Source organism: Drosophila grimshawi, unplaced genomic scaffold (assembly GCF_018153295.1).
Source record: "Drosophila grimshawi isolate 15287-2541.00 unplaced genomic scaffold, ASM1815329v1 contig_311, whole genome shotgun sequence".
Taxonomy (NCBI): domain Eukaryota; kingdom Metazoa; phylum Arthropoda; class Insecta; order Diptera; family Drosophilidae; genus Drosophila; species Drosophila grimshawi.
The window spans coordinates 27309155-27331219 of record NW_025063098.1 but is presented as its reverse complement, the minus strand read 5'-3'; positions in this window follow the sequence as shown (position 1 = coordinate 27331219).

Genomic DNA, 22065 nt, shown 5'->3' with positions numbered 1-22065 from the left:
CAGTAAGCCGATTCTTCTGCCAGTGTTCAATCTCTCAGCCTCAAGAGGAACTGAGCAACTGAACAACCTCTGAGAATCTGCAATACTTTCGCTAATTGACATCGGACATCCTCAAGGTTTTACAGCCTGCCAGCTGCTGCAGTGATTTTACGGAGATGTCCTTGTGGCCATGGAGAGCATTCGTCAGACTAGGATTCCACATAGTTGCCATCATCTTCAATCCAAATTCAGTTGAGCATTGTCAATTGCACGGAGATTTTTGGCTTTTTCAAACACAGCTTAATGTTGTATTTAATCTGATTATTTCCTTTTTAGATAAGTAGTTTATTATTTATTAAATTAGTTATATAAACGTAGTATAATATTATGCTGTAACAATAATAAATATAGTATGTATTCATTTTTAAAGGGAATCGTTGTTTTTCACATTTTTTTCTTTACTTATTTTATTTATTTTTTAATAATGTGTACAGAATATAATATAACTTATGATTACCCCTTGCCAAAAATCGTTTAACTACCAATGCTTACAAATAATGTGTGTCTAAACTTGCTGTTTTATTAAATGTTTAATTAAAAATTAAAAAATGTTGCCTTTCCTATAAGAGTAACTGAGTTGCCATATTATAGCTTTGAATCGCAATTCAATTGGAAATCCTAATGAATCATTTATTAATCCCATCATTACGAATTGTGGGAAATGTTGCCAAAAATGCCAACAATTTCTAATATCAAAAAGTTTTCCAATTCGACGCCGGTCAATGACAATTATGGGCATCTAATGCGATGTGATGCTGTCTATATGCGAAGGCGTTAAGCCCTATCAAATTTATCTATTCGCCACTATATTGTTTATTATCGAAAACTAATGGCACACGCCGCACAACACACAACACACGCCGCACAACACACAACGCACAACACACAAAACACTTACATGAAAACTGTGTGCGGCAAATGGAAAAGTGTGAAATCCTTTTTCACACAAAATTTTGTTTTTGACTTGTTTGCTTTGCGGACACACACGACACACAGACGGACAGACAGACATAGATAAATTATAATAAAACTATTGGCCACACAGGGGATTAAGAGTGGGACCGGGGGTCAGGGGGTCAGTCGCAGGGCTGTGGAAATGACCAGCATGATGAGGCATTTGAGTTATTTTACAATGGCTGAAGGACCAAAGGCAGGACAATAATATCGGTTACACGCATGCCGTAGTGCAAATTACAAAACTATTTGCGGACATGCGAAATGAATGGCGAATGGATAACAGAATTAAATTATTGGATATCAATTTGTCCGAATAGGTTGTTCTGTGGCATTGTGCGGCAACTCGAAAAGTCAACAACAACAACGACAACAACAGCAACAAAAGCAAACAGAACACAACAGCAGAGTACTCTTTGTGTGTGTGTGTGTGTGTGAGTGTGTGTGTGTGTGAGTGTGTGTGTGTGTGAGTGTGAGTGTTCAGGGGCATACAATGCGCTGGCTCTATGGGCACCATTGTCAGTGCCTAACAATGACGGGGTGGTCTAATTCCAAAACCACAGATCAACCACCGCCCGACTGGACAATAGGCAACTACCAGCAACTACACTGAGAAAAAAGAACAACAAGTAATTCGTAAGTAAAACAGTAGCTTGCATTATTAAATCGTTCAGAATCATACTGCAGTAATATATTATGACATAAACACAAATCTTAAAAGCTAAACTTGGTTTCAGAAATTATAGATTTTCCCCCATAATTCTCTAAACGGATCTATAATATCTTAAGTGATGCTGTTATGTATCTCGTGATGCATTCACAAATATTTCAAATATATAAATATATTAATCTAAGAAACATTGTGAGTGCTACTTGGAATCCACAAAGACTTAAACGTATCTTATTGAAGAGATGCAATTACGAAGACGAACTTGTAAATTTGTGTAATATTTGTAGTTGCAAGAATAGTTTTTGAGAATTGATTTAATCATATCTACGATGTTTTTTTCTGTGTAACAGTTACCCTGGTGGCTTCCTGGTGGCCTGCCTGGGCAGCGTTTAGTCAGTCAGTCAGTTGGGCTGCCGCTTGCGCTTGTTATTGTCAATGGACGAGCTGTCGATAATATCTTAGAGTAGCGTTCCATGTTGGCCAACAAACAACACAATGGAGGCAAGGCAGTTGAGGCAGTCGAGGCAGTCGAGGCCGTTGAGGCAACATGCATGTGTGCTCTGCTCCGGTAGTGCCACACAAATTGCATACAATGTCAGGAGGCAAGGAGCTGCTGCTGTATAATGGACAATGAATTAATAGCAGGCGATTACGCCAACTGAAGCCAAACAAACAACAAACAAACCAACCAGCCAACCAACAAACAAAACGAGCCAGCCAACAAATAGATATTTAGATACGATAGATTGCTATAGATATATGCAGGATAACTGGCATGGGTTGGATTGTGTCCTCGGGGCTGCAGATGCCACACGGGCTCTTGTGGCTTTCCATAAGTGCCGTCAATTAGAACTCAGCCAAAACTCACTCGCCTCTCGCTCCTTCAAGAATTGGCACATGGCTAGTAGAACCCTTGCCAATAAAAAAGAAAAGGGTTACTTAACAGCTTAAATGCCCAGACATATGTTTTTTTTTCGGAATATAAACGAGGGTGGTCCTCGGGGCAGCAGCCGTATTTTTTCTACTACTTGGCATTAGTTTCATTTATTTGTTATTATTTGCTTTGCCAGATTTCAAATGCATTCGTTTTTTTTTCACTTCCCCCTACCCCAACCCCAACCCCAACCCCTCTCTTGTTTTTACAAGACAAACATTAGAGATACAGGCGGCTCGGATTGGGATTGGGATTGGGTAACCCAATCTGCGGCTTGTCAAGCAATGGGTCATAAGGCTACATAGCAACTAATTTGGCAGGTTCCCCAACCAACTCCGTCTTTTTCTGTTTTTTTGGTGTGTTGTTTTTCCAACACGCAGACAGACAGACAGACAGAAAGACAGACAGAAGAGAGGGAGATGAATACAACCATGAAAAGACAACAAATGCCATTTCAAGTAGCAAACGTGTAAAGTAGGTGGCCCAGACCTTTTGCCACAACAAGAGACACCGCCATCGGTTCACAGTGGTTATGCCAAGATCAAAAAATATTGTAAGCAATAGAAAATGACGAGTAATGCTATAATAATTTACTAGAAGAGTAGATTTGAATACAACTTATAAGGAAGTATTATAATTTGAAGGAGTCGAGTCACTAGATGAGTCCATATAGCCATGTCCGTCTGTCTTTCTGTCTATATGACTTTCTATCAGCGAAACAGAGGTATCGGAAAACGATTGCTTGAAAGATGAGTTCTTGAATAAAAAACTATTTAGTTCAACAAATAATCCTAACTAAGCTTAGCAGTCATGCCTGCTATTATGCTGCTCACATCTAAAACTCATTCAGATCGGACTAATATATCATATAGCTGTCATAGGAATGAATGGTCGTTTTATTGAATGTATTGAATTATTCAGATCAAAGCAATTTGACTTTGGTCTGAAAGAAAATAAGAAATAAATTTAAAGTCTCAACTTAATGAGAGAGCAAATTTGAATCCCAAAAAAAACGTATAAATTATATTATATTTATCACAGGCTTACCAGTAATTATAAAATTCAAATTAATTAAATTCTTTAATTAATTAAACTACATTAATTAAATTATTGATAGTGAAAAACGAATAACTAAAATGCATCTGACTGAGGAATGATTATGTGCAACATACTTGTTTATTATGATGATTTGATGATTCAATATTGAATCAAAAGTTATCAAATTTCCTTCAAATGTAACTTTTTCTGTATTTCTGCCCACTGTGCGACGTCAATGAGGCTAGTTCAGTCGGCTAATAAGCCAAGTGTTCACAGTCGACACACATAGAAGCAGAAACCTGGCTGCCTGTTGAGCAACTAACGCGATGAGAAATCAATTTTGATGCCGCCCAAGCAGACACCAGATGATATCGCCCATCCATCCATACATCCATCCATACATCCATCCATACATCCATCCATCCATCCAAACAGATAGTACTACTCGCATATGATTTAATACAGTAGCTGGGCTAATGGCAGTGTTCACCCTGCTTCTGTTCTTTGATGCACTCAGTTGCCGTTCGTTTTGTTTACACAAATATTCATAATTTACATATTGTTTTCTTTTTATTTTTTATTTGTGTTGTCTTTCAAATGATTTTTTACATTTGCTTGTGTTGCTTTCTTTTCGAGGGGGGAACCAAGAGAGAGAGAGAGAGAGTGAGAGTGAGAGGGGGAGGGGCAGGGGAGCTGCTTTCTTCTTTTATCAAAGCCGACGCGTCACTTTGATTATTGAATGCATGTAGCATCAATATGTTGACTTGCATCATAATTTCCGGAAGGCAACTGTACTTCACTAAATATATATATTTATATATATATTTTTTTAAATTTTTTAAATACTTAGTGTTTGGGTAGGGGTGGGTTTTTTTTTGAATTGAGTTCTCTGCTTAGCTCATTGTTTGGCCATCAGCGTCCTCATCAGTCGCATCAACGTCGCCCGTCAAAGTCCTTCGAAATGTGATTTTTAAACTCTCTGCACAAAAGTCACGTGTTGTCTCTGCGGTTGACATGGCATATGGATGGGCTGAGCGGGGGTTTCCGGGGGGGTAGTTGACTAGCACAGCTAAGTGCGATAAATATCTAAATGCAACGCTTGGCAGCGTGTTCATGTTTATCCAACAGTTTATTTGTGTGTTGGTGTGTGCTGGTGTGTGTGTGTTAATTGACAACAAATCGTGGGTTCGAGTGCTTTGTGCAGGACTCTTGAGAGACAGATTGGCATTGTGCTAATTGGCACGCGCTAGCAAGGACATGCAAATTTTGTAAACATTTGCGATAGTCAAATGATAAACAAATTGGATTTTATTTAGTGCATTAAGTGAATAAACTTGAGTATTACAAAGGTTACATACCCTTGTAGACCGAAGTGAAATTGACATCTTGTGAATTTCACTACAAATCTTTAAAAACCGATTAACTCCCAGAGGAACGCGAGTTATTTGCTAGAGTAGTCTGATGATGATACTTTTTTGTCGAAATGTTTGATGCATAAAAGCATGCAAAACTTATGAGTTTGGTTAGAATTACTCGTTGAACAAACAAGCTTTTCAGACAAGAACACATCCTTTGACCGATGCTTCCTTTGACAGCTATATGCTATAGTAGATTTCATGAAGATTGCTTCAAAACTGAGGAACAAGTTTGCAGAGAAACAGACAGACAACCGACGGACATGAACGGAAACATATAAACAGCTTATCATTCGATGTATTGCAAATATCATAACTAATTAAAATTACCTCTATGAAGATAGTCAAAAATCTTAATCTAGTCCTCTACTTAAATTGACTATTGCATAGATTCCTGTCCTGATGCTCGTTAAAGTGTCTTCACAGTCTCCTTTGATTGCAATCAATATTGTTAAGTATTTAATATTTGTATGACATTTTTCCCAGAATCTGTCGCACTATTAATATTCTTTGCTTAAGCATCAGTGGGCACAGATAATACACAATATTATAATTCTATACACTCTACGCCCAACAACACTCGAGCAAAAAATAAACAAAACTGCAATCACAAATTGTTTAACACTAAAAAAAAAGTGAGAGAGAAAGAAGACAAAGAATAAATACAAAAGTCCCCACTATTGGACACTTGACGAACACAAAGGACAGCAACAAAAGGCGTGTAAAAACGAAATATACAAAATACAATATGCAAAATAAATGCTCAAATAATAAAGAGCGGAACACACAAAAATGGCAACGTAACTCAAGAGCTACTCCACAGTAAAAAGCGAGCGAAAGAACAAAGGAGCAGCCGGGGGAATGTCGGCTACAGGCTCACAGGGAGCGCAACAGGGATGGATACAGAGGGGAGGGAGCAAGTGGGAAAGAGAAAGAGAGAGAGAGAGAGAGAGGGAAAGAGTGAGGTAGAACAATACAGTTGAGAGTGCAAACAAAGTGTAAGAAATAAAGAAAAAAATACATTTTATGGAAGCAATATTAAAATAAATTGCTAGCCAGGCTATAAAAATAGTGAAAGGAATTGTGTAAATTGAGTTTTGCAAACAGGCGGCAAACAGGGACAGGCATAGGGAATGTGAGAGAGAGAGAGAGAGAGAGAGAGAGAGAGAGAGACGGAATGATAAAACTTAAGAGGACAGATATAAAATAAGCTAGCGAACAACTGCTCGGAAGAAAGGTCGTCTTGGTAATACCCAGTAAGCAGAAGATTGCCTACCTTAATAATAATGGACTGATGATCATCAAGGCAGGACCAACTCCATAAGAACTGGAATGCTTAAAGACAGAAGAAGACGTAAGTAGCTATATAAAAATATGCTTAAAACTATTTTGAAACCTTTCAGCAGCAAATTAATATTGTTTTAATTTATATTATTCTTATCTTCTTTCTGCAGAAAAATGATTCAAATAGCTTACTAAAAATGTACATGGGATAATTTAAAAAATATTGCAGACAAAATTATCCTTGGAAAAAAGGAGAAAAAACAACTTAATTGATGCTGTGTCATGTGCCGACAAGGTTGCCAGAGGCAGGAATGGACCTGAAAGGGATAAATATAGGAAGCACTTGACTTGAAGTCAGCCAAAGACATATTCAATTTGAATCATAAGATATGTCCAAATGTGTATAAACTGTATAATTGGAAAAATACATGCCCAATGACTAGCTCATTTAAGAAGAAGTACTTAACAAGAGATTCAGTTTAAGTTTCATTTTAGTTTTAATTGTGTATGGGTATGCAAACAATACAAGAAATACATTTTATTTCGCAGCTTTTTTGAGCAGGACGAGGATCGGGCGCGATAACCGTCCCCCTCCCGCACTCCAAAAATTTAAAGACCACGAAACCAAAAAAAAAATATAAAAAAAAAGCAAAACGATTCTTGGCATCAGATGTTCTTTGTGTGCATTGTTGATCGAGGAGTTTTTATTTTTATGTTATTTCGTTTGTCCGCGGCTCAAAGGATATACATGTTGTATTCGCATTGTACGCTTTTTCTCTCTCTCTCTCTATATATATATATATATATATATATATGTATATGCATATGTATAACAAATAAATAAAGTTTTAAGCAAAATGTAGTTGAGTGTTGAAGGGTTGTTCTTTAGCCCTACAAGCGCCTGTCTGTATGTGTGTGTGTGTGTGTGCGTGTGTGTGTGTGATTGTGTGTGAATTGTTTCTGTCAATCATCAGCAGTTCCTTTGTTGCCGCTGAAGGATACAACGTGATATTGATTTCGAGTTGCGGCAAAACACAATGGCTGCAAACTGTTTTTGGCGAGGGTCGCGAACCGCAACCAATGAGAAAAGTTTCAAAGATATGAGTGCCGCACACACACACACACACACACACACACAGAGGCACATAGAAGCGCATGTGGTATGCTTAAATGGCAGCCATACAGGAGAAATATATTTTATTACAGTGAAGACAAAAAGTTAAGAAAGTGCTTGCTATAAATTCTACTTAATTTGAAGAATGTTATATTATCTATGACTTCAAATATGTATAATAATGTTCGTTAATAACGTATTTTTTTATTATTCTTAATTCAGCTTCACTTGTAAATCGGCTAACAATTTTAAGTTAATTTTCACAAACCAATCGACAGTTGATTGCATTGTATATATTTTAATTGAATTCGAATTTGGCAATAGATATGGGAAAATCAATCATTTTATAAAAGTAATGTTTTAGACTATAAAAATCAGTAAATATAATTAAAATAATGTTGGTATTTTTTTATGTGGCGAATATTTCTACATTGTCTTCAATTTTGTTTTAATTAAGAATGTTTATTGACTAAAATAATATTATATAGTATAGATGGCAATGATTCAAATGAACCTGAGTTGGAGTTGGACATTTTTGATTTTTATTTGTATTGAATTCAAATATTAACAATGTTTACGTGTAATAAATTAATATAAATTTATTTTATTTATTAAATTAAAAATTTGAACTTTTATTATATTGTTTTTTAATATTTATAAAAATATTATTATTATATTATAAATGTACTTAACCAAATTAAAGCGTCTTAGTTAACGGCTAATATACATGTGTAAGTAAACATTATTTTGTTAAGTGCATCACACATACGCGCACACGCACACACACACACACACACACACACAAACACACACACACAAACACACACACACACACACATTCATGCTCATTGCATAGTTTCATAATTACAAACTGCAATGGCGCAGGACAGTCCACTTGGCATCGAGACGCCCCCAGGCTACTACACAAAACTAACACACACACACACACACGCACACACACACACCGCATATATAGAGACATGTATTTTGTGCCTTGAAAGTTCGTCTTGTGTGCGGCATGCGACTTGTGTACCGCTTTTGCTTCCCTCTCAACTCTCTCTTTCCCTCTCTCTCTCTCTCTCTCTCTCACACACACGCAGCTGGTGGCAAATTTCATTTAAATGTGGTTAAATGCTTGTTGGCATTGCACGTCAACGGGGGGTGGCTGAACGACCAACCAATCTTCCTCGCTCCTGCTCCACGCCCCTCGGCTAAAACTCAATTAAAACGGCATTTAAATCATGCAAATTTTTTACTTGTGCTGTGAAATTCTTTGTCAACTGGTTCGACTCCCTCCGGCGCGCATCGTCGAGTCCTTGCTCCTTGGAATTGTTAATAGTAATTTGTCAGCACACATTTGCCAACGGGCTGTTTTATTTGACAAGCCCTCAGCCCAACTTCTCTCACTCCACCCCACTTAACCGCATCGAATTGAGACAATGGCATCGATTTTGTGCTCAGTTCATCCTTGCCCAATCCTTGGCTGGCATGTCTGCAATTTACGCACATTTTTATTCAAATTTCGAATTTGGTTAAGTGTACAAATTGCTGTTGCAAAAGCAAATCGCCCACAATAATCTCGATCTCGATCCGTATAATGGATTACAGAAAAATATTTCATATTGAAATTCAACCAGATTCGAGTGCAACGAATTTCAAAATGCATTTGTCGCAAATATATATAGACAGATGTGAATACCCTGAAGAAAATAGAAATTTTGTTTTAACAGTTCCCTATGATAATTGGTAACTGTAAAACATAAATATTGAATATTGGATTAAATGAGAATTACTTAGGAAAAGGTTACTTATGAAAATCACTTTTCGAAAGTAAGAAATACATTTTAAATATTGAGTTATATGTGAATAATATTGAGTAACAGTTACTTATGAAAATTATTTAAATATTGTAAAAATGTATATTGCTATTTGGCTTATATGAGTATTGACTTGAGTAGCAAATAAATACTGAAGATTAAGTTATATGAGAAAAATATTAACTATGAAAAGTATTTTTAGAAAATACAAATTTGAAGATTGAGTTAAATGAGTTTAATTGCAACTATTGCCATCTGTTGAAAAATTAATTATTATATCTCCTCAAAAGCGCAAATACCAAAACAAACCTTGTTGCCTTTTGTTTATACCCCGTTTAGCAGATATCATCAAGTTCTCAAAAAAAAAGGCAAGAAAGAAAATAAGTCGAAATCGCTTTCATGGAGCACATTAACGACTTCATATCAAGACGGCAACTATGCAGCAAGCCCATTTGCATATTTATGTTTTTCTTTTCTTTTCTTTGCTTTTTTTTTGGGCTAGCAGCCGCTGAACATTAGCATTTCTGCAAAGGATAATGCGCGAACAGGCTTCTGCCCCCCTTTCTTGCCTAACCTTCAACTTCCTTGATATGTAGTAGAAGCGAAGATGGTTTGGCATTTTTCCGCTCACATTTTCACGTACTTTTTTATACGCTCGCCTTTGCTTGACTTTATTCATGTGTATTGTTGTGTGAGTGTGTGTTGTGTGTGTGCTTAGTGTGTGCATGCGTGTGGCTAAGAGCCTCGTTAACAAAGTTATTTTGTCTTTTATAACATCACTATTTTGTTCCGGCTGTCAAACATAATTTGCCATGTGCCGAGAGCGGGCATTAAGTTATACAAATTACATACTTTCTTCGATATGCCTGATATGTCTGACGTCATGCCGCATGACATACATGTCGCTGGTTGCCGTCCTGCTGCTACACGTACTACATCCTATATCGTGTTCTTGGCAAACGTGCTGGCATTCGTGGCGTATGAGCAATATTAATAGTTAGTTCGCAAAAACGTGGCAAATGTTTTTTTTTATTCGGTTTTTTTTTTTTTGCTTTTCGCTTGTCATTCTGTTGCAGCCTAGAAACCTCGAATCATATTGCTACACTGTCAGAAAATAATTTTGAGAACTTTGAATAAAGATTAGCCAAACAACAAAATTTCTGTTTGCATTTAAGATTGATTAATTACTATTTAAAATTGGTGTCCTTTCGTGAATTATCAACTTGATTATTTGGTGTCAGATATTAATATGCCAATTTTATTACTTTAGTAAATCATGTTTTGATGTTAAATTAAAACTAAAACATTCTAAGATTTTGAACGTAAAACTATATTTGTTTTTAAATATTACAATTGATGAGTTCTTATAAATGAACAGTTTGTGTATTTGAAAAAAAGACATTTAGATATTAATTATATATCTTAATAGAGAGATTAAGAAATAATATTAAGATCTTATTGTAATTATTAAATTTATTAATTAAAAATAGAGAGCTTAGGTGATAAATTTAGGAACTAATACACCACGAGAAAACACTTTAGTTGATGCGTTTTTTAAGATATTCAAGAATGAATTTTGTTTGAAGTTTTGAGAACAAGATAGACGAAATTTTACTTTAACTATACTTGATTTAAGAACAGCTTTTTCTCTCTGTGTATCTTTGATATCAAGCCGATCTTCACTTGATCGCTTTGATTACATTTTAATTGAACTTAATATTGGTATTAGATATGGGAAAAGCAATATTTTTGTACTACTGTAGTTGATTTAAAAACGTGATTTTCTCTCTGTGTAGCTTTGATATCAGTGTCACGCCCCCGCAAGCACAATTAATCTATTGTGGGATCAATTAATTGAATTACCGTCTTGGTCTACGGACGCACTGCACATATCAATTACAACTGCAATTATTGAGGACAAAGGGAGCGAAAGCGAATGGTGCTCAACAGTAGGAAGTACCAAGTACCGAGGACCAAATACCAAATACCGATTACCAAGTGTTCCACTTCGCATTTAATTGAATTACAATTTCAGAAACTCAATAAAAGATTTAAGATTTCGGTGGAAAATTCTCTTAAATTGTTGGGTGCAGGATGCGCTGTTGGAAATTTTAGACGCCGCGCCTGCGCAGCCGTTTGCCAGAGTGCCAGAGGGATCTATCGGAGGAGGAGGAGGAGGAGGAGGAGGCGGGGGAATGCCGGGGAGAATTCGCTTACAACTTTTTAACACATTGCACAATGGGAACAATGGGAACGAGAGAAGTTTCCATTGTGCTCTCTGGCAAAATGGGCCACTCGCGTGTTCATTGTATATATTGTACTCACTATAATATCCAATGCCTGCCCGGGCTGGCAATATTGAAATGCGCACATAATGCGCACAATTGGAAGTTATGTGTAAAGTATACATATACAATACATAAGTTTATATATTCAAGTGATTTGCGTCGGTTTCCATTGTGCGCGCTTTGATTTCCATTCAAACTCGGGCGCAGTCGCAGTCGCAGTTGCCGTTGCAGTCGCAGTTGACGTCGCAGTCGCAGTTGACGTCGCCGTCGCAGTTGACGTCACAATGGCGGTTCTGAGCAGCAGCAGCAGAAGCAGCTTTTGCTTGGGTAAAGCCCACTTAATTCCAGGAAATTTAGTCTTTAAATGCTGCATATAATTGCGTACCCTCGAGTTGTGGCCACTTGGCATTCTCAAGAGACTCCTCCAAATGCTGGCGAACAGGAAAAAACGTTTTATGTTGCCAAACTGACTGATTCCGCGGAAACAGAAATGACAGAAATACTTTAGTAACGGATAGATAATGCACATATTGAATATAATTTGGTATTATATATCTGTACGTAAGTATGTTTTTCAATAATTTATTGATCATCATTTAGATATTACTAATCTTTATCTATTTTTCGATTTACTTCTAGTCAAAGGTCGTGGACAGTACATCTGAGCCTGCCGGATCATATAGGTGACCTAGAAATAATTGGTTGAAAGATAAGTTCTTGTCTAAAAAGGATAAGTTAAAACTTTCGACAGTCATATGTCAAAACTGAAGCCATTTTTAAAAGCAATATTTTTTTTATCATGGCTTGGCCTATAGATAGATTTTGAAAAGCAGTAACTTTCTCATCTTCACAAAATCATATAGAAATATTTGGAGGAATTATAAAAGTCAAAACTGAATCGATTTTCTCTATTCTGATCATGGTTTAGCCACTAGATAACTGTCATTGAAATATTCTCCCTAAATAATATGATATTGTCAAGAGGATGGGTGAAAACTTTTCACTGCCAAAACTGAAGAATTTCTTAAAAGCTTACCTTTTTGATCATGCTTTGGTCTCTAGAAATAACCAGTCTTCTTTTAATATAACAACTTACAGGAGTAATGCAATATTGATCACTATATTATATAGCTTCCATAGAAATAATCGGAAGAAAGATTAGTTCTTGTCATGCAAAATCTACCACACCCAAACTTAGCAAAATAGAATAGATTTATACAAAAATCAGTGTTTTTTGGATAATGGCCACTAGATAAAAACTGCATTGGCAATTGGAAACACGATGTTTGGTCGAAAATCATATTAAAATCACAATCATGAACAACATTTTTACTTTAAAATGGACCGTTTAATTAAAGCAACTAATTAACGATAGAGACTCACTCAGAGGCAAAGCTTTTTGCTTTACTCACCTATAAGTTTATCTAATGAGATTCAAAGAGTCTAGAATATAAATTATAATAAAAGAATAAATAACAAAGATAAACCCATTTGATACGTGTCCTAAAACTCACTTATTTCCCAGCATATTTAATACCTATAAATCATTAGCAAACAATCTCACCATCAGTTCAATAAATCTGTTAAGACCGTATTAAACTCATTTTCCACATTTGCACATTCCCCCCATCAATCGATTGAAGCACTGTCACAATTCCATTCATCAAACGAACACCCCGCAAAATATCACAAGATAATTTTCAATTTTCAATGAAATGTCAACAGCTCAAGTGTTTCCGCCCCCCCTGCTCACTCCCCACGCCGCAGTCCAATCTAAGGCCAAGCTTGCAACACCCAGAAGCAATAACCAAAATTCGCCTCTCCTCCCCCGCAGCACTTCAACATAATTCAAAATGCCAGCAAAACATATTCTTTGGGCCAACAAAATACAAAAAATACAAAAAAAGGGGGCAACTGTGTGTGTGCAAAAGTATTTCAAGCGAAATATCACACTTTGACATTGTCTGTGGGTCTATCGGACCCCGGTTTCGACTGTTTTGGGGTTGCGGTTGCTGCTGCTGCTGCCTAGCACAATTACGAGCTATATGTATTGCCAATAAACGTCGCGCCCCAAACCCAAAGAACGCCCTCTTTTTGTGGACGACGACGACGACGAGGACTACGAGGACGAGGACGGCGCCGCGGGTGCAAAAACACTTTGTAATACATATTTAGCTAGGCAAGGTGAAGAGGATGGACTACACAGGGTGTAGCGAGAGGGGCAGGTTGGATCTGTGGCAACATCTCGCGTGTCAAAAGGCAAGCTCTAAATGGGGGTGGCTCTTAGCGACTGGTGCTTGGTGACGACTCCTGACTCCTGACTGGTGGTTTCTGGGTGGTTGGGTGCTTGGGTGGGTGGATCAATGTCTGTGGATGACACATTCCGCAAACCGAAATACAAATTTCATTTGCTCGGCGCCCATCAAATTTCGTCACGCAAAGTGTGTAAATAAGTTCATTATATGTACATTCGAATTTGATTGAGTGCTGGGCCTCCAACTCCCTGGCATTGTACCCCGACTCCGCTCCTGGCCAGGTGTGCAATTGTTAATTAAAATCTTCAGTAAATTTAAAAAAAAAAAAGAAAAAGGTAACAAGAGTTTAATTCAATTGGTTTTTGGCACACACACACACACACAACCACACACACAAATCAAATTTGTGGAAAAACATTTCTCAACTCGTGCCCTCAAGCGGACACAAAATACTTAACAATGCCATCCTTTGGGCCATCAACATCATTGTGTGCTTATGCACGACTGCCAAGGATAACTGTCTGTCTCTCTGCCTCTCTGTCTGTCCGGGCAAGACAAATGGGGGTGCAAATCGTTAATAGAATACACTCACACACACACACACACACACACAGACAAAACACACTCGTCACTGACCCAAACCCCGTGTTGAACTGACTCGAGCTGTAACGGATGCATTTAATTTATTATTAGAATTATTTATGACAAACGACGGGGCGGGTTTGGGTTTGGAGTGAATAAAAAAGCCGTTATTGTTAAGTTTATTAGAGCGGACCAGCAACAGAGGCAGCGCAGTCCAAAAAGGGGTTGCCACAGTGGTTGTCATCCACAGCCTTCCACAGATGGTCACCAACCAATTTGAATAACATTTGTGATTTAAAAGCGATTTGCAATTGGTTTTACAGTTTTTGAAAGTCACTCTTGAGGGATTAGTCAACCAGTGGATGAAATGTAATTAAAATAAAAATATATGATTATTTTGAAAACTTATAGAAGAGCAGATATTTTATTGATGTTATTATTATGAGTTGATGATTGATTGATTTTAATATGAATGCGACTTAATTTGTATACTTTCAAATTAGTTTAGCTTATTTATAAAATATTATTACAATTTTTGTCTGCAATCAATGCTGTTCAGCCCACTGTCAGAAACGCATAAAGTTTCAAAAGTTTGAACGGGTCGACCAAAAAAAAAAAAGAAAGAAGAAAAATGAAGAAAACCGAAGAGAAAAGTCAAATGGAACTGTGCAAAAATGATCAAAAACAGCAAAAACGCATAATTCATGCATCAGCAACATGGCAAGTCCTAAATGGGAAAGGACACTTGAAATAAATTGCCGGGCAGGCAAACAGGACAAGCTGACCAGTAACCACAATGCGAGCACAATAATAACTAGGATAGTCACAACAACAATAACAACAGCATCAACAACAACAACAACACACTTGAGCACATAAAAGGATAACAATTGAAGAGCATTCAAATATTTTTGTAACTTGCAAATACCCCCTGGAACGAAACGAAACGAAACGAAGCGAAATTTGTTTTCAATTTTCGGAAAGTGAAATATGTTTTGGTGACATTAAGCCGTCGCTATCAGGATTAGATGCAGATGCCCAGAGCAGAGCACAAAGGACGCTGCACAGGACTAGGCCAAAGGATGAAATGCGCTTCGCTAGCCGCTTTATGTGCGGCACGTGCTCATCATTTGCCAGCTCGTTGCTTGGTCATTTTCCTCTCACTTTTTCTATTTTTCAATAAGTAGCAACATTTTTTTAAACATTTGAAAATGTTGTTATCCCTCGGCTGGCTGGCAGGCGGCTGCATTGTTGCAGCACTTCTCGTGTCAATCGCATTTCGTAAAAATTTGTTCACCGAAAATTGTAATTTGACATTTGATGATGTATGTTTGGGTCTGAAGCTGAAGCTGGCATATGCCAGCATTTGGCTGCAAAGGATTAACGTCATCCTCATCATCCTGATTGTCACCTTCAACTTCAACTTCAACTGCAAGGAGCAACTTTCGTTTCGGCTACAACCCAAGACATATTTATGCAAATTTTTCTCATTACGTTGTCGCCGGCTTCATTGTGTTGTTGTTGCTGTTGCTGTGTTGTTTAATTCAAAGTTATTTTCCAAGTGAATTTAATTAAATTAAATATTCAGCACACGCTTCAGCGGAGAGCGAAAAAGCCTCGCTTAACAACATGGCTAACACTTTGACACCTTCACCTTTAGGCGCCTGATTTCATTTCATCTTAATTACTACTTATTTATGCATAAAAATCTTGCAATTTTACACGTCTTGTCTTAATCCAAGCCACACTTAATTAAATATGATCCCAATGAGCAGCATGTAATAAGAAAATTTCATCAAATTACCAAAGTATTTTCGAACATTTTCCAATTGACTTTCTTTTTGTAAATTTATCAAATTTGGATTAATAAATCATAAATAAAATGTAAGCCTATTTAAAAGAGGTACAAAATTATTTGTTCGTTTATGTAAGAAGATTACACAAAGTTTGATTAAATGCATAGAAATATAACGAAGATTTATCAGTAAAAGTCTACTAAAGTAAAGCTATTATTCCAGTTAAGACAAATTACTGATATTCTGTACAGATTCCATTTCTGATGAACCTTTTAATTGGGAGACCATAAACAGAATTCATTTCCAAAAGTAATAAAGTGGGGATAGTAAAATTCTTTCGAACAGCACTTAATAAACACCAGGACACCAAATACTTATTTGAATAAATATGCTTGTCAAACTTAAGTTTGAAGAATACCTAAATCATCGAAAAATAATTTATTATTTTACTAACTTTCATTTTATAAATAAATCTAGGATAAGATTAAGGTTGTGGCTGGTGTGGTCTGTAAGGAGGAGCAATAGATTATATTATTAACTTATTGATTCCAATAAAGATTCAAGAAAATCCAAATCAGTTTTTGCAAAGTTTTCAATGTGTTGAATTTGAGAGAAACATTCTCTTTGGAATGTGGAACTTCTCAAGTTAAAAATATGCATTTATTTAATTTACAGTGAAATGCAGTCTGAACAATTTTTATGCTCGTCTACTAAGGCAAAACTTGAGCGTCTGTGAGCCAAGATTAGAGCACCTAGAAGAAGTGGCAGCAGCTGCAAGAAACCACAAAGCCACAGAAATGAGTGAGAGAGTAAAAGAGAGGGAAGGGAAACAGAGAAAGAGAGAGAGAGAGAGAGAGGGAGAGGGAGATGACGAGAAGGCGTCACAAAGCGTTTTCAGTGTGCGCAGCAATTATGTAGCACAAAGGAATTTTGGTTTATTTCTTGGCATAGGGCACATCTTTTAAATACAAATTACAAAGCACACGCCGTTGCACACGAACAGTTGAGAGGGGGTGGGTGGGCTGGCTGACTGGTCTAGGCAAGAAGCCGGCCATTTTGTATGTGCGCCTGGCACAAAGGAAAGCAACAGCAGCAATAACAAACGCAAAAACAAAAACAAACAAACAAACAAACAAATAATAACAACAACAATAAAAATCGCTGCAAGTCAAGAGGCGCCAAGAGGGAAAAGCCCAAAAAGAAGCCGAGCCGCGTTTTTAGTGCGAAAATAATTGTGGAAAACCGCAAAAGGTATTTTTTTTTCTTTTTTTATTCATTTTTATATGCATTTACTGTGGCCACACAAAGGCAGCACAATGGCTGCGTCTGCTGCTTGAGATCCTGTTTGTGCTTCTGCAAAATTTGCCTCCTTGCAGCACTTTGTGTGTGGCATATTCTATATATATATATATAAAATTGCAATTTAATTGCAGTTAAATTGCTCACGATTTGCCAGTATAAATCAGCAAAGTAAACATAAACAAAACTGCGAATGATAAAATGGGATTCACAGAAAAAATGCTGAGGTTCAAGTGGTTTTCTCATTGCTGGTTGCTGTTTCGCAGGCCGTTCGCTCAAGTGGAAGAAAAGGTACGGGAAATGTATAATGTATCTAAAGGATACGCATGTGCATCTGTCTGTGTATCTGTGTGTGTTTGTGTGTGTGTGTGTTTGTTTGTGGGAAGTTTCGAGCAGGTTGCACTCGAATCAAATGCTTGAGATGCCGAGTTTATGTCTATCTCATTATTTTGTTTGCCATTTGATGAGAATGTCCTGGGGCCGCATTTAATGCTAGCTGAATAAACGCATATAAATAAATCAAAAATAAAAATACACAAACACAACACACAAATATAAATGCATATCAAAATCGAAATGATAAACGCAGCGAGACAATTTCACATTTTCTATAGACCAAATGCTCTCAAGTGGCTATCATTGTTGTTGGCTCAATCCACGATAAGTATCTATTAGCATCGAGTGCAGGCTAATTGCAGCTACACCTTGAAAAAATATGTAGTTGAACTTTTGTATATTTTTGTTGTTGAAATAATCAAGGAATAATTCATCGGATTCTGAGCAATATTATAAATATCCGCAATTTATTAAGACATATTTCTTATTTCATTTTTAAATAAAATACTTTGTATCTAATAAGTAAAAAACTTCTTATTTTATTCCATTAGGACTAGGTCTAATACTAGTTTCTTACATTTTCTTATATCTAGCCACGATACACTTGTAAAAATTATGTAAATGTTAATGTTAAAACAAAAAATATGAATCATTGATTTGTCACTAAATCTATTTACTTTGTGCAGAAGGCAGATTGTAAATAGAACTCAGTTGAAATGAATGGAGTATTGAAATCAAATTATTTAAGCAAGCCAAATTCAAATATGTCGAGTTTTACAATAATACACCTGTTGTTTTTCCGAGTGTACAGCTTTTTAATCATAACCCCTTTATTGGACGGACAGCTGCTGCAGTTGAGAGCCTGGAGGCAGAGCACTATCACCTTGGTTATTTAATTTGGTTATTGTATTCATTGACACAAAAGCCAAAGCCTAAACAGCGTCCTGCTGTGTGCGCAACGTGTTTTATAGCCCCTGGTGCCCTGCCAACTGCCAGAGGCCAAAAACAATGAGTCCAAAAATGCTTAGCCAAAAGCAGTGCGCCAGCAAGCAATATGTTTTAGTCGAGTTTATGAATAAAATTACGCGGGATTTGCAAGCGGGAGGGGCAGACAGGCAAGGCAGTCAAGCAGGTCAAATGGGAGTGGGTAGCGGGTGGCGCGTGGGAGGCACATATCAACGCCAACGAAGGATAATAAGCGTATCCACTTAGTGGTTGCCAGGAGAATGTGCCAAACACGCGGTCAAATGCGAAACGAACAAAGGACTGCGGTGGTGTGGGTGTCAGTGTGGTTTGTGGGTGTATGTGCAGTTGTGTGCGTGTGTGTGTGTGTGTGCCAAAAATCCTTTGGCTGTAATCAAGCGTAAAATAGTACAATGAATATATCTACAATATATTTATAACAATGGCCAACACAGAGGCAACAGCAGCAGAACTAGAGGCATGAGAAAAGCTGCCGATTGTCAGTTGGCAAACAATAGGATTTTGCTGCAGCAAACGCAGGTTAATGAGTTCTACGGATAACACAGCCAGCCAGCCCAGCAGAGTGAGAGGGAGTGTGCGAGAGAGTGAGGAAGAGAGCGCATGTGTGTCTTGCCAACGATTCGGACCAATGCCAAGCGAACGGTGGTCGGGTGGTCGGGTGGTGGGGTGGTTAAGTGGTTGGGTGGCCACACACTCAGCGTACATGCAAAACAGATAAAAGTAACAAGAAGCAGGCAGCAGAGATAACGCAAGTGAATATTGTATGGGAGTTAAGGGGCAACTGCACGGGTGGCTTGACTAGTTGATCAATTGTGAAGAAAATCTATATAAAAACTATTGAATGAATAAATAGAATAAATTAGAGATCATGTACAAATGAAATTAAAGATTATTGTTTCATGTGTGACCAGAATCTATTGGTTTTCCTAGCAGCTGCTTCAGATCTCATCAAAAATGAATTTAAGTAATATCCATGGGAAAGAATAGACTTAGCTTAGAGGTCTCGACAGATTATATCTAGTTTAGTTAGATGAATTCTTAGTCTTTAATGTCCAGGGTGACAATGAGGAGGAGTCCTCAGCAACCATCATAGCAGTATGTGTCGCCTTAGCAAGAAAAGGATTGTGATCAATCTGAAAGATTAAAAAGCCCTCAACACAACAAAGATTCTTGCATTCTTTCAAGATTTAGGGTTGATGGAACATCTGCAATCTCACAATAGACCTTATTGCATAATATTGTTGTATAGAATCAATTATAAATTCGACATATTGTCTACAAATTAAAATAAAGATGAAGTCATACACAAAAAAAAACTTGTAGTAAAATATAGATTTTAAAAAATCCTTGGAATATTATTATTGTCTCAACTAGATCCCTTAAATGTTGCTAATATTTTCATATATTTTGATTTAAATTTAAAGTTTACATTTTTATTGCATTGCAAAGCCCACTTGAGATATTTGAATTTAATGCTGCACAAACTTTGCTGTCAACCCAATCGCCACTAAAATGTCAATAAGTTGCAGACAGCATTTGGCTATCTCGCTCAGTGCCACGCCCAAAATCAGCAACAACAACAAAGTTGTTGCCTCAAGTTGAAGGTAGTCCTCAGTCTCTCAGCCTCTCTGTCTGTGCACTTGACATTGCGCATACGCCGTGTGTGTGGCACAACCAGCAGCAATTGTTGCCCTTTGTTTGTCAATGGAGTTGCACAGATATAGATGCACAGATAGTTGGATATATGAGTTGCCTTTTTAAGGCAATCCTTATTAACTGTATCTGCCGTCGGCCGCTTTGATCTGGTGGACTTTAAGTGCTCAACCTCCTGCTAATTGCAGAGCGCTAATGAGCCAAGTAAGAGGGATAATGAAGCATTGCCGAAGGGAGAGAGAGGAGGGTTTGTGGCACGCCCCTAAGCTGCCAGTCATTACCAACGGCCATTTGCGGCAACTAAACGCAATTAATTAACAGCCAAATGAGAATAGAAAAAATTATATAAAATGTAGGCACTTCATGAAAGAAAGAGTGAAAGGGAAAAGGGAGACGGAGAGGGAGACAGAGAGAGAGAGAGAGAGAGAGAGAGGGAGTTGGCTAAAGAAATGCAGCTTAATGCTAAATTAATTCCAATTACCACATTGCCACCGCAACACTGCCCCACTGCAGTCAGAGTCCAAGCCAAGTGGACACTCGACCCAGCCAAGCCAAGCCACACACAGTCAACCAAACCACAGCAAACCACAGCACACCACCGATTTCCCCGCACCACTGATTTTAGTAATTTAGCCACGCTAATGCGCGGACTGTGGTCAACAAAAGCCGTCGCACGCGCTGAAATGCCCACTACAAAACCACCTAACACACACCACCCAACACACAACACCACCACCAACAGCCAGCAGGCAGCTACTGCTTCTGGCCGTGGTCCTGGTCCTGTGCCAAGTCCTGCTTCCATTTGTGTGAATGTTTTAACATGAATTATTTGATATACTCATTTATTTCTTCATTACTTTATTTATTCGTTTTTTTAATGGCCCAGTAAAGCAGTCGGCAGTTGTTTGGCTTTGTGCCTGTTCGAGAGATTCGCTAATTAATAATTAATTAAGCTTACCAATTGCCATGCCCACAAATGTGCCCTCAAGTTGACCATTAGCAACGAAACTTGTTGTACACAATTTCTGGCTAAGAGATACTCTTTATTTAATTTGAAAGATCTAAAATATCTGAAATAAATTCAAGCCAAGATCTGCTATAAAAATTGAAGAAAATAATCGAAACTAATGATAAAATTAAAATTTACTTGATTAGAGCAATTCACAGACTTAATTTGAGGCCTTTGCTACCTTAATCTGTGAGTTCATATATGTTTATGACTGCTGTTAAAGCATTACTGACTACAGGGTATGCTCGAATATTTAAAAAAAAAAAAGAAGAAGAACTTTCGAAAGAATTCCAATTTCTAGAATTTCTTTTGCTGCCAGTTTTGCTGCATGCAGAAGTTGCTCAAACTTTAGCCAGGAGCTCAACTTTTAGCACAATGTGTCCTCGCTGCAAGCTGGCTACGCCCATATTTTTGGGCGTTTGGGAGGGGTTTGGGAGCTGGGAGCTGGGAGCTGGCAGTGTAAAACTTTTTACTGTCGCATTTGTTGCCGGCAAACTTGACGCACTAAAATGCAGACACACGCTTTGCTGCACACGAGCACATGGACGGAGTCCAGGAGTTGTGGAGCTGTGGAGGAGTGCACAATTATCGCTAGGCA